This window comes from Heterocephalus glaber, unplaced genomic scaffold, assembly GCF_053883595.1.
Source record: "Heterocephalus glaber isolate CG9 unplaced genomic scaffold, H.glaber_assembly_v1.0 deba00001537, whole genome shotgun sequence".
Classification (NCBI taxonomy): domain Eukaryota; kingdom Metazoa; phylum Chordata; class Mammalia; order Rodentia; family Bathyergidae; genus Heterocephalus; species Heterocephalus glaber.
Window position 1 is genome coordinate 1,142,212 of NW_028258332.1, and position 12,332 is coordinate 1,154,543.

The 12,332-nt window shown below is 56.6% G+C and overlaps 1 long non-coding RNA gene across 1 annotated transcript; it reads right to left on the reverse strand.

Annotated features, from left to right (window-relative positions):
• Window positions 1-4,375: 4,375 nt before the first annotated feature.
• LOC147824591 (uncharacterized) lies at window positions 4,376-11,307 on the reverse strand. The gene is made up of 3 exons (XR_015442163.1): window positions 10,825-11,307; window positions 10,467-10,705; window positions 4,376-7,984 (listed from the first exon to the last, which is right to left on the reverse strand). It is a non-coding gene; the product is annotated as an uncharacterized LOC147824591 (long non-coding RNA).
• Between the last annotated feature and the right edge of the window lie 1,025 nt (window positions 11,308-12,332).

The following is a 12,332-nucleotide window of genomic DNA, read 5'->3' on the forward strand; positions in this document are numbered from 1 at the left end:
TGTGATGTGTCTTGTTATGGCTGGACCTTAAATGTTCTCCATAGGCTGACACATTAAAGGCCTGGTCCTCGTGCAGCCATGCTGAGACAGGATGTGGCTGTATCCTGAGGGCTCTTAACCTTGCCAGTGGACTAATCTACAGATGGACCCACAGCTTAATGAGCTGCTGGATGCTGGTGGATAAGGTAGAAGGTGGGGCCTGGTTGGATGAGATGGATGTGCCCTGGCATACTGGAAACCCCTGAAACATTACTGGAAACCTCTGGAGTAGGCTCCAGTCTCCTGCTCCTGCAAACCTGAGAAAAAAGCTAAAAGACAGAAGAGAGATGAATATACGAGAGAGCCAGGACGGCCAATGCAAGTGTGAGCAAAGGCACTGGTCTGTCCAAGCTATTGATTTTTATTAGTAATCAATTGGGGTAAAGGCGAGCTACGTGTGAGGGTGGGACCATGTGGAAGGGTGTGTAATCGTGCAGTTTCTATGGAAGCTAAAGGCAGCCAGGCTTGTAAAGGACAAGACAAAATACTCTTGGATTAGGAACAGAACAGACAAAATACATGGTTGTAATTAGAACCTTGGCCTTCTAGCTAAGAAGGTTTGAATTGTGGGAAGGAATTCGGGTGCGAGTTACTCTGACTTTGGCATGTAGGGTTTGGCTGACTTATTTCTCTAAACAAGCAGGTTGTGGGGTTAACTCCTCACAGCATGCTTTGGCCATAATCAATGTTGTAGTCTCCCCCAGTGGAGGGCACATTTTGGCCTCAGCTCCTTCCTCTCTCTCTTTTTCCTGGCCACTGTGAAGTGAGCAGCTTAGCTCTACCAAGTGTTCCCAACATGATGCTCTGCCTCACCATGGCCCATAAGGATGAGCCTATGCAACCATGGACTGAAACCTTTGCAACTGTAAGGCATGGTAAATCTGTCCTCTTTAAGTTCGTTTTCTCAGGTATTTTATCACAGCAATGGACGGCTGATTACATACATTTTTGTACATTCACTCATCCACCCATCTACTCACCTACCTTTCCATTCATCTATCCACCTACCTTCCCATCCATCCATCCATCCATCCATCCACAGGCCTGAGAAATAAAACCTAAAAAGGAAAAGGAAAAAAATTGTTGAGGTCAAACAAAACAGTTGTGGTCCAATATGATTTTTATTTAAGGCCTATTAAATTAACTCTGTGAAGTGAGCCCCTAACTGCTGTCTTCCCTACATCGACTCTTCTCAGCTTGAAGCAGTTGGATTAAAACTATGCCCTTTCTTCCATAACCGCAGTTGGAGATGCTCTTTATAGAGAATATATTATAGACAGCTAAGTCAGTTAGACACGTTATAGGTCCTTATAACATATGCCCATTGGATAGCCCACAGGGACAAGCCATTTTTATATATGCTCACCTTTCCCTAAAAGCATAATTACATAAACAAAAAGGGGGGTTGCAGCTACCTCTACAAGCTCAATTAGATCTTGGTACTTTCATTTTAAATTTTAAAATCCACTTATGGAAGGTAAATATACTCCATTGAAGCTCCACTGAAGCAAAGATAGATGTGTAGACATGTCCTAGACACTAGTGTTGCAAAGTATGTCCTAACTAAAAGGTAAATGGCTCAATACAATTAATAACATAGGGGACAGAGTATGCTTATTTTTCAGCAGAAAATAAAAAGATGTCGTGGCCATTATCCCAGAACATACGACCATGGCCCAAGATGATGGATTCACTGCAAGCAGCACCATGTGACGCCCCTGCTGAGAGCCATGCAAAGGCTTCATCTGAGCGACTCTCCTTGCATGAGATGGCCCTCAGACCTGCAAAGATCACCAGCCCCAATGAAGGCCAGGAGCAAACAGCCCCAAGGACAATCACAGCTCACACTGATGCAGCTGCCATTTCCAAACAGAGAAGGGGGAGATGTAGGGGATCATAATACTGATTATGCCCAAAGCAGGCTGGGAAGAGTTAACCCCACGACTGGCTTGTTTATAGAAGTGAGTCTGGCCGAAGCCTATGTGTTGAGGTAACTAGCACCCAGATTCCTTTCCCACAGCTAAAACCTTCAGACTAGAAGGACAGTGTTCTAATTACAACCATGTATTTTGTCTGTTCTCTTCCTAATTTGAGAATGCTTTGTCTTGTCCTTTAGGAGCCTTGTTTACATTAATTTCCATAGAAACTGCACATAGCTCTACTCTCACACATAGCTCACCTATACCCCGGTTGATGCCAATGAAAGTCAGTGCCTAGGACTAGCCAGTGCCTTTGTTGGTTGCACTGGCATTGATCATCCTGGCACCCTGCTTTCTCCCTTACTTCTGTCTCTTAGTTTTATAGCTCAGGGCTAAGTTATATACTGGGCAGGGCCTGAAACCTAACTACAGGAGTCTGTAGTACCTTTTAGTTGGGCATTTTTATCAAGAACAAGAGTTGTGATTTATTCAAATATCCTTTTATGTCTTTACCTAATGTTTAATATTTTAAAAAATACAGTGTCCATATTTTTCTTATTTATTTCTAGATGCTTTATAATTCTTTTTGTGAGCTGAACTGTTTTCTTCCTTTGTATTTATAAATGGTTATTATTTTTCAATAGGAAAAGCATTCATTTTGTACACTAAAGTGGGAATGAGCCATTCATGGAACTTTCTAGTTGTTTTTGTATTTTTGCTACTTTCTGTTTTCCAGGCATAGGATCATGGAATCTACAAGAGGGATCACTTTCTCCTCTCTCTGACTCTGCCATGTCCTTGCTTTGTGACTGGGACAAACTGTCTTCCACCCTGAGACTGCTCATCTTCAAATCCGGAGCCCCTCCTCAAAGGGGTGCCAGGGGGACACTGAGGTCAGGGTCGGCTTGAGGGTGTGAGAGCTCCCCGGGGAGGGATGCCCCGGCTGGCAGCTAGTCTTCTCTGTGTGTTGCGTTTCCTGGGCTGAGGCTGGGCAGCTGGCAGGTCTGAGAGGGGCTGGAGGGGAGGAGTCTCGGATCTGTGGGCATGAGTGGCCACAGCTGAGAAAGGGCAAGGTTGGTGCAGGGTCCCTTTTCCCTTTACTGGCTGGGGCCTGGGTGTTGGCACTTTCTATCTTATTAAACAGAAATGGTGAAAAGACAGTAAGTTATTAAATAGCCGTGCTGAAGAAACGCAGGGTGTTCAGATAGGTGAACTCCGATCTGACTTAGAAAGCCCATCTGCGAAGGATGCCTTCAGCCTTGGTCCTGCAGCTTTGTGGTGTGTCCAGGGGCAGGGGCAAGCAGGCTCTTTGAGGTGGCTGAGGTGTCCTTTGGTGCTGGGGGCTTCTGTCCTCCATGGCCACACTCAGGTCAAGAGCACCAGGCTTGGCCAGAGTCACCCAACGTCTGCAGGGCTGACCACAGAGCTTTCGGTGTCCCTGACTCTTACCACCTCATCTGTAAGCCAAGGCCATGGGCCAGGGCAGGCTCTGCGTCTGTCCTGGCATGGGGCGCTTGCACCTGCTCCTCTTCCTGCTCGGGGTCATCCTCTCCACCGGCATGCAGCAGCGGGTGAGTCTTTAACCCGTGGCTCACATTGCCTGCCACTGAGCCCTCCGGGAGCCTGGCACGGACAGCAGGGAATCCCCACCCTGCCCTTGGTCTGCAAGTCCCCTGGACGGCCCTGCTGCCCTTGCTCGGTGGCCCAGCTTGTCCTCAGAAGGCCTCCCCACCCCGCAGGCATCCCGTTTTCCTGGCTGTGAGGACTGGCGCCCCCAGGGCATCTCGGGGGTGGGTGGCTGTGCTCAGTGAGTGCGGCCACACTGCCCTCCTGTCCCATTCTCCGTTCCTGTGTGGCTGCCACCTTGAATGACCTCGGCTCCAGACACTCCTCCTGGGTGGGCTGTGTCCTCTCGGCTCCCATGCCCGGGACCAATGGAAGCTGTTTGTCCAGCGAGGGACAACATGGAGGGGCCCCTTGTCCTGACATCAGCCAGGCCTGACCCATCTGGGGCTCCGTGAGGCCCAGCAGGAAGGGGACCTGGGCTGGAGCTGCCCCTCGCCCTGGGGGAAGGGCAGCCTGCTGCTGTCCCAGCCCAGAGGCCTGGCCACCCCTGCTGACCTCCGTTCCTGAGTGGCCAGCAGCCAAGACTGCAGGTTAAGTGACAAGACAGCAAGCCGGCTGCCGTTTGTTCGTACAAAGATTAAACAGACCTTTCAGTAGAGACCAATGGACCGCCTCACTTGCAGTGTAGGAAGGGAGGTGACGCCACCCTCGCTGCCCTATAATCACGTCTCTGACACTTGCTTTATAGTTTCATAATTATGCTCTGGGTATAATTGCTTTTCCTTGGCCTATAATTTTTTCACAAAGGGATGTCCAATAATAATGCAATACCAGAAAATATCAAGTGCCAGTAAAATAAAGACATAAGAGAATTTATTTCAACAAATTCTTCAGAGGTAGTAGGTATGGCATGGAGAGGCCCCTGCTCTCCAAACCCGTGCACGAGAGTGTGCCTGGAGAGCCACGGCTCACACTGCCAGGAGGAGCAGCTCCTCCTCAGAAACACTTGCACTCACACCCACGTGACACACGCACAGCTATACAGTGCACACACTCACGCACACCCAAATACCCGAGTCCCACACACCGCCCCCCCACCTTCTCACACCCTGCAGTCCACCCCTGTGCACACACACCTGCCTGCTGAGTCCCGGGAGCTGGCCAGCAGTGACCCCGGGTGGAGGCACCCAGGATCTGCGAGTGGAAAGCGTTCCTTCCGTGCCCCTTGCAAGAGCCCCACCAGGGCCCTTAGGGTCACAGCTGCCCAGGACAGAGCAGGCCCTGGAGGCATGCAGACTCGCTTCTCAGAGGCCTGTGTGACGCAGGGCACCTGGAAGCTCCACGGTTGGCTCCGGGGACAGGACTGTGTCCGGCTCTCTGGGGAGAAGGGTGTGCTGTTCCCAGGACATGAAGGGACTGACGGGGCGCTGCACTGTCACAGGCTGTGGGGCTGGGGAGGGTGGGGTGCCAGCCCCAGGACACAGTGTGGACAGTGTGTGCCCATGTCTGCATTGCCCCCCTTCCCAGGGAGAAGCGTCAGCCTGCGGGCACTGCGCGCCCAGGGCCTCCTAGACCTGCAGTGGCCTGCGCTGTGGTGACAGTGCCTGACTGACTGGCAGTGGCCAGTGCTATGGATGTGGGCAAGGAGCTTCGCTGGCTGCTACTGGTGAGGTCCTGGCCAGGGCAGAGGCGGGTCCCTCTACTTGCCCTGCTTTCCACAGGCAGGTGGGCACAGGGCAGGAGCCCCTCAGCAGTGGGAGCCCAGTGAGCAACGAGCAGAACCGGGACTCTGTCGGAAGAGCGCTTGCTCCGGGGCTGACGGTTTGGACGGCAGTGAGAGTGGGTAGGTGCAGGGTGGGCATGGGGACAAACAGCATTCCACACTGCCCGGTCACATGGCCTGCGGAGGCGAGGGGAGCCTGGGGAGGGCACAGTCCAGTGAGGACTGCAGTGGGGGCAGCGGCTGTGCGAGGCTGACAGAGGAGACATCGCAGAGCGCCCGAGTGGGGGAAGTGGCTGAGGGATCTGTTCCCAGGCTGTGTCTGGTCCAGCATGAGACAGGCACACCTGGGCTCCTCAAGCGGGCGCCTGACGGCCAGGAGGATGGGTGAGGCCCCCATGGGCCTGGGAGCCCCTGGCACCACTGTGACCAAGAGAAACCCCATGACCAGCCAGCCATGGCCAGGGAGGCAGAGATGAGGAGCAGGACAGCCGGGGACTCGGTCAGACCCCGTGGGTGGCCGCCTGGCGGGGGTGCAGCCAGGACACAGGAGACGGGCTGGGACGGCTGCCCATGCGCTGCACCCCCGGCTGCCTGGCGGGGCCTGTGCTCTGTCACCAGGTCTGTTTCTGATGGAGCCGTGGCCCCCACAGCTCAGCTTCTGGACACGAAGCTGCGAGCTTCCTGTTGGCCGCGTGGGCTCATGGGAGGGGTCAGTCGTCTGAGTGACACCTGGGCAGGGTCCCCTCAGGTGAGGAGGAGCATCTGACCCTAGAAACCCCATGTCCTCCCAAACACAGGGCAGATGTGTGGAAGCTGCCCCGTCCCGTCCCCTGCTGACCGCCACTGCTTTCCAGGAGGTGGGCAGTGGCAAGGGGGCACAGGCCCCTCTGTGGTCAAACATCCTTGTGTCCTGGAGACAGACGCTCCTTGTGAGCCAAGCAGCAGCCACGTGGGGTGGCTCCCATGGCCAAGGACTGAGGAGGCCTCCAGCTTGGTGCCCCGTGCAGAGCCTGGTGACAGCAGGGAGGGGGCCGCAGTCAAGAGTCCTGCCGGGGAGCAAGCCTGGACCCTGGCCTCCCTCTCTGGCCTCAGATGGGGACGGGGGACCCTGCACAGAGGACCAAGGGCCACGGGGCTGGGCTTTGGAGTGCAGCTGCTGCTTGGTGATTTATGGCTCAGCAACAGCAACCACAAAAGCCTTCCAACGCGGGATGTGGAAATCTCACACTCTCATGTTTCTCCCATGAACATAAAGGGCTCGTCCGTGTGCTAGTGACGGGTCAGCAGCTTGGTGACTTCTGGTCACATGGATCCCACAGAGCTGCACTCGGTCCCTGTCCTGGGTCAGGGCGGGAGCCTGGCTGACTGCAGGTGGGCACGTGGAGACCGGGATGGCCCGGGGCAGCCTGAGGGGAGCCGTGTGCGCTGTCCGTGCTGCCTGCCAGGCTAGGGGAGGTGAATTTAGGCGTGTAACCAGTCGCTGTTCATTGTGGGCCGTCACGCACACTCCACACAGCAGCTCAGGCTGCCTCCGCGGGCTGCAGAGCAGAACTGAACCTGTCCTGCCCAGACCTATCTGCGGGGCAGTGAGGACCCTACCAGGACGCTGCAGGACAAACTCTTAGGAGCTGCTTTCAGAGCAGAGCAGAGAAGGAAGGGGCTGGGGCCTGCGCCTCCCTCCCCAGCGGCACATGGGGTCCTGGCCCGGGGGTCCGGGGACTGAGAAGGATCCGGAGGCATCTGGGTCCCCTCCTGGGTCCTCTCCTGGCTGGGGTGGCCCGGGGCCCCTGGGACTCTGTCCCTTGGGGCTGTGTAGACGGAGAGGTGGGCAAACAGTGCTCCTGGGTGGTTTCCCAGGACGACAAAGTAACCAAGTTCGTGCATAGTAAACTCACGGCATCTGTGCTCACTGGGGAGGGGAGGAGAGGAGGGGACAGTGCAGGGACCTGTGCGCCTCTTGTCGGAGTCCAGGGCGGACAGTCCCGCCCCTCAGACTCCACTCCGTAGGGCGCCCGGGGCCTGCTCCTCACCCAGCCGCTGCACGAGCAGAGTGGATGCTTCTTCTGTGAAGGCGCCGCTTTTGAGGTCCCCGCTGTCCCGCTCTGAGCTCCTCCCACGCTGGACCCCAAGTCGCTGAGCGCTCCGTGCACCCCGGCCCTCTCACCACTCTGGCCGCCTGTCCCTTAGGCTCCGCCTGCAGCAGTTCCTGAGGCACCCGCCTCCTTGCTCCTCCTGCTCTTCCCAGAGCCCATGCGCAAGGGCATGGTGCCCACAGTGCCAGCCCGGTGGCCACCTCAGGACCCTGCTCCGTCCCGGCCTTGGCATCATTCACCCAGAGGGTGTGGAATGGGAACCACGGGTCCCGGCTCAGCCCAGTTCGCCACTTCCTTCTCCACAGGCGATAGACTGTGTGCTCTTTGCAGGAGAAGGCCAAACACGCGTCTGAGAGGTGCGAAAGTGGCCTTGCAGACGGGGCAGATGAGGCTTCGTAAGCCTCTGCTCCAGCTCTTCACGGCCTGCGGACTCTCGGGAGGCGCAGGGGCCTGTGGGCTCTGGACGGCCTGGCTTGCGGTCCTTGGCCAGCGACGCCTGCAGGACTCTGGGCCCTGCCCATCCACCCTCCGGCTGGCGTCACAGCAGCTCCGGCCCCTGACGCTGCCACTCGTGCGCCTGTGTGACTCTATCATACAGCCATTTGTCTTGGGGTCTTGTCTGAAATAATTTGAACTGCCAGCTCCTGAAATGAATAGGTTTTGTTAACACAAAGGGCTAAGGAACTGGGTGGAAATTTTAAAGAGCTCCCGGGCCGCATCCTGGCGGCTCGCATTGTTGGGCTGTGGGCCCTGTCAGTCGCATTCCGCCTTGGCAGTGCGGGATGATGGATGGCCGGGCGGCTGCAGGCGGAGAGGACGGAGCACGGCCGGATCTGGGAATTGGCTAAGTACTTCTGGGCAGTTCCACCTCATCGTGGCGTGCAGCGTGCTGGCCTCCTTGATTTATAAACTGGGTGGTGATTAATGATCTTTTAAGTGGACAAGGCAGGCCAAAGCCTGGCAAATCGGGCCACTCAGACATGACTGCCACTTGTCGCAGGAGAATAGCGGCTTTGCATGTCGGTAATTGAGACAGCTTCCGGGCAGCACATCCATCAGCTCCGAGTCCACCCAGTGCTGATACAAGGCCCGGCTGGGCTTGGGGCAGCTCCCACGGCAGGCAGAGAGCAAGGGGTGAGTGGGAGGTGATGTGCTCTGGCCCAGGAGCCAGGCTGGCTCAAGGCCAGGCTGAGGTCGGCCCCCAGTACTCTGTATGCTGCTGCTGCGGTCGGGCCATGACTGTGACCATCTGGGTGACCAGCCAGGCCTTGCTGTCGCCTGTGACCTGGCTGCTCTGAGCGCGGGCTTTGTGATCCAGTCTGGCTGAGCTCCCTGTCCAGGTCTCGCCTGCTCCTGTCAGTCCCTCTGCTCTCCTGAGCAGCAAGTGGGCTGCAGACAGGACCGGGCCCTAGGCCCTGTGCCCACCGGCCTCACTTGTATACCTCCCTGGGTGCCCAGGGCACCGGTGAGCCTGGCACTGTTCTTCTGTGGGTGCAGCTTTGTTGAGTTGATGATTATAACTAGAGCTGGTGCTGCTGAGTTCCAAGTACCCGCTGTACCCAGTTGGAGTGGGGATGGACTGATAGTGGAAATGTCTTCCACCAAGAAAGAGCTCGCGCCTCCCTGGGGCAGATCCCAGGATCCATCCAATCTACACTCACTCCAGGGCACGTCAGCGCCCTCAGGCGGAGGGGAGATCGAGAAGGCCCTGTACCTCCTGGTAATTAATGGAGCCCTGGTCCCAAGTGGAAGGAAGCTCCTCCTGGAGCTACGTGGGGCAGGAAGGACACCTTGGGGGACAGACGTCTCTGGGGTCTGGCCTTCCCTGCTGGGGGACTGGGGGCCTCTGAAGCCACACTCTGGGGGAGGCAGCCAGTGGGTGGGGGGGTGCTACTCCAGAGCTGGGTGCTGGGATACAGGCACAGGCTGGACAGTGGCTTATGCAAGGATGTTTTCGTGCAGGGTCTGAGCAGAAATCTACCAAGGGGAAGATGGGTCCGCACCCCATGCACGGAATTCCTTTCTCCCCAGCTGAGCTGAGCTTTCATTTTCTGTGTCTGTGATGTTTTATTTTTAATTAATTAGTTAATTTATTGTCCTGGGGATTGAACCCAGGGTCTCCCCACTGACCTACACCCCCAGCCTTTTCTACTTTTTGAGACAGAATCTCACTAAGTTGCTAAGCTGCACAGGCTGGGCTCCAAACTGCCATTGTCCTGCCTCAGCCTGTGAGAGAGCTGGGGTTCCAGGCCTGCATCACCACGCCCAGCTTTGCATCTGGTTTTTATGCCATTTTTGTTGTTGTTTGTGGTGCTGGGCCTAAAGCCCGGGTTTTGAGCGTGCTGGGCAGCGCTCTACCACTGAGCCAACACCCGGCCCCTTGCGGCTGGTCTTGAGGCCAACAGAATAGAACCTTAGCTCAGAATCACATGTGACCTTGGCTCAAGAGCCTCTGTCACCTTGCTCTACCTCAGTGACAGCCATGAGCCCAGGTCAGGGCCAAAGCAGGTCCCCTGCAGCGGCCTTTTCAGTGAGGACTGCAGACACACTTCTCCCCATTTTCCATTTCCCCCCAAGTTTTAACAGAGTGGGTGTTGATTCTCAGGATGAAAAACTGGACATATTGTCTGTGGATCTCCAGCTTCCCCATGGATGGAGGAGCAGCTGGGGACCAGAGATGAGAGCTTGCACATTGGCCTCTCCTTCTGACTGCCCTGCGCTCAGCCTTCAAAGCCTCTCCTGCCTCATGTGCGGGCTGTAGGCCCAGCTTGCCCTCGGGCTGCCGCTCTTCCTCTTCCCACTCCTGCAGTCCAGGGGCACAGGCCAGCTCTGCCCTGCCTCTGCCCTGTGAAGCGAGAGTCCTGCAGGGCGCAGAGCGAGGAGTTCGTCTCTTTGGCTCCTGCCCCTCATGCTTATTGTCCTCCAGGGCATCCCACAAGGGGGCTGCCGCCCTTAAGCAAGGGGGCGAGGACAGAGAGGGCAAGCAGCTTGCCTAGCTGCACGGCGGAGCAGGGGCCGGGGCAGGACTGGGAGCTGGGCAGCCTGACTCCTCGGGGAGCAAATGCAGGGCTCCCGCACAGGCTGCTGCCTGGGTCTGCGACAGAGACCCAGGCTCATGCCACCCACCTGCAGGCATGGAGCTCCCAGGACGTGCGTGAGAATCCCTGCCACGTGGGCTGTGACCCTTGTCTGGGGGTCCCGCGTGAGCCTGGATCTGCGACTTTGGTCTCACTGGTCTCACTGGTGGTTCAGTCTTCGTGGGGCGCGTGGGCCCTGCCTTGCTCCTGGTGAACACGTATCCGTATCCTCAGCCTGTCCCAGCATGCACGGTGGGTGACATCAGCTGAGGCGAGGGCTGGCCTGGGCTTGTCAGGGAGAGATAAATGCTAATAATAGCAACAAACCAACCAAAACCCCAAACCAAAGCCAAGACAGAAGGAAAACCGCAAACCCCCTGGCTCTCCCCGCGGGCTGCAGGACAAACCTGAATTATCGTCATCGTTCCCCAGTCACCCGCATCTGCAGCGATTTCTTCCCATCTCTCCCCACCATCAGGTCTGTTCTCTGCACCCAAACCCACCAGTCACCTCTGGAGAACAAAGGCTGCATTATAACCACAGCTGTCCGCGGCGCGTTCAGGGTAATTGACTCCCGCCTGGCGGGTTGGTGCACAGAGAAAGCAGCGTTTGTTTAGATCCACATCTGCAGAGATGCTGGTGCCTGCAGGACCGGCCACTGCATCGGTGGAAAGTTTATTTTGCTACGGGTTGATTCTTCTTCAAGCAGTTGTAGTATTGATTTCTCTCTGTGGATTAATTATCAGAGGCAGTTGCAGACTGCCCGGAATGGACGGAAGGAAAATGATGTTTTCATTTCTATGGAGCCTGTTGGCAACTGCACCGGCTCTCTCTGGACCCGCACAGAGGGCTGGGCAGGCGCAGGGCTGCGCAGGCCATGATTCATTGCATCGGCATTGAGTCCTGGCCGCGCTGGGCCTCTGTGGATGGCTTTCCTGGTTCTTTGCTCATTCCTGGGGCGAGTGGGAGAATTATGGGCGGCACAGAGCTGACGTCTGGGTTATTTATGGTGCAGACAGCGTCCTGACGGGGAAGATTTAGATGGCCACGAAGGCACGCTCTGGCAGACATGCCATCTCCAAGGGGCCCGGGCTTGGTGGGGCCGAGGCTGTGTCCGTGGACTGAGAGAGGAGGAACACAGGATGGGAAAGCAGATGGGCCCGAATTCCCGGAGCCACAGTGAGAGCCCATCACACTGGGCTCTCGCGGGAATGCAGCAATGCGGCAAGGTGCGTCCCAGCCCCTCTTGGCGGCTGGCGGCCCAGGCTCATTGATTCTGCACTGTTCCCCCACTTAGGCCCTGTGGGGTCTGGGATGAAGGCCAGGTGTGCAAGCAGCAGGCCTAGTGTGCAGGGCTTTCCTGGGCTCCTCGAGGTGTGAGCTGCGTTTATGGCACCAGCATCCTCTGAAGGGAGAAACAAATGCGACCTCTGGAGGTGACGTCTTTCATCCTCTCAAGTTTTCTACCCATAAATGTAATCCGGTGACTCTAAAACGTCATCTGTTGTTGGATTGAAGTTAGGCCGAAGGCTGCATTTTAGGGAACCAGGCGTGTGTGTCTTACCACCCACACGTGTCACACGGGCCTCACCCCTGTGATCTCCTGCGGCCCCGCTCTGCGGATGTGAATGTCAGGTCCGATTTCACCCCTGCCCTTTCAGGAAGGACATGGTGTCTTCCGGCTTCTTCCCTCGGCCCTGGCGTGGGCCTGGCTGGTGCCTGAGGCTGGGCTGTGCCCTGGGCCACCTCAGCCTGTCCTCTAGCGGGCCGGCACCCGCCCAGCTGTACCCTTCCCTGTGGGGCCTGGGTGGTGTGGGTGGCATGTCCCAGTATAAGGCTATCAGTATTGTCCAATACATTCTAGCAGCGGTTTTGTCTACCCTTGCTGGGATCTGGGGGCCCGTTCTTCTGCTGT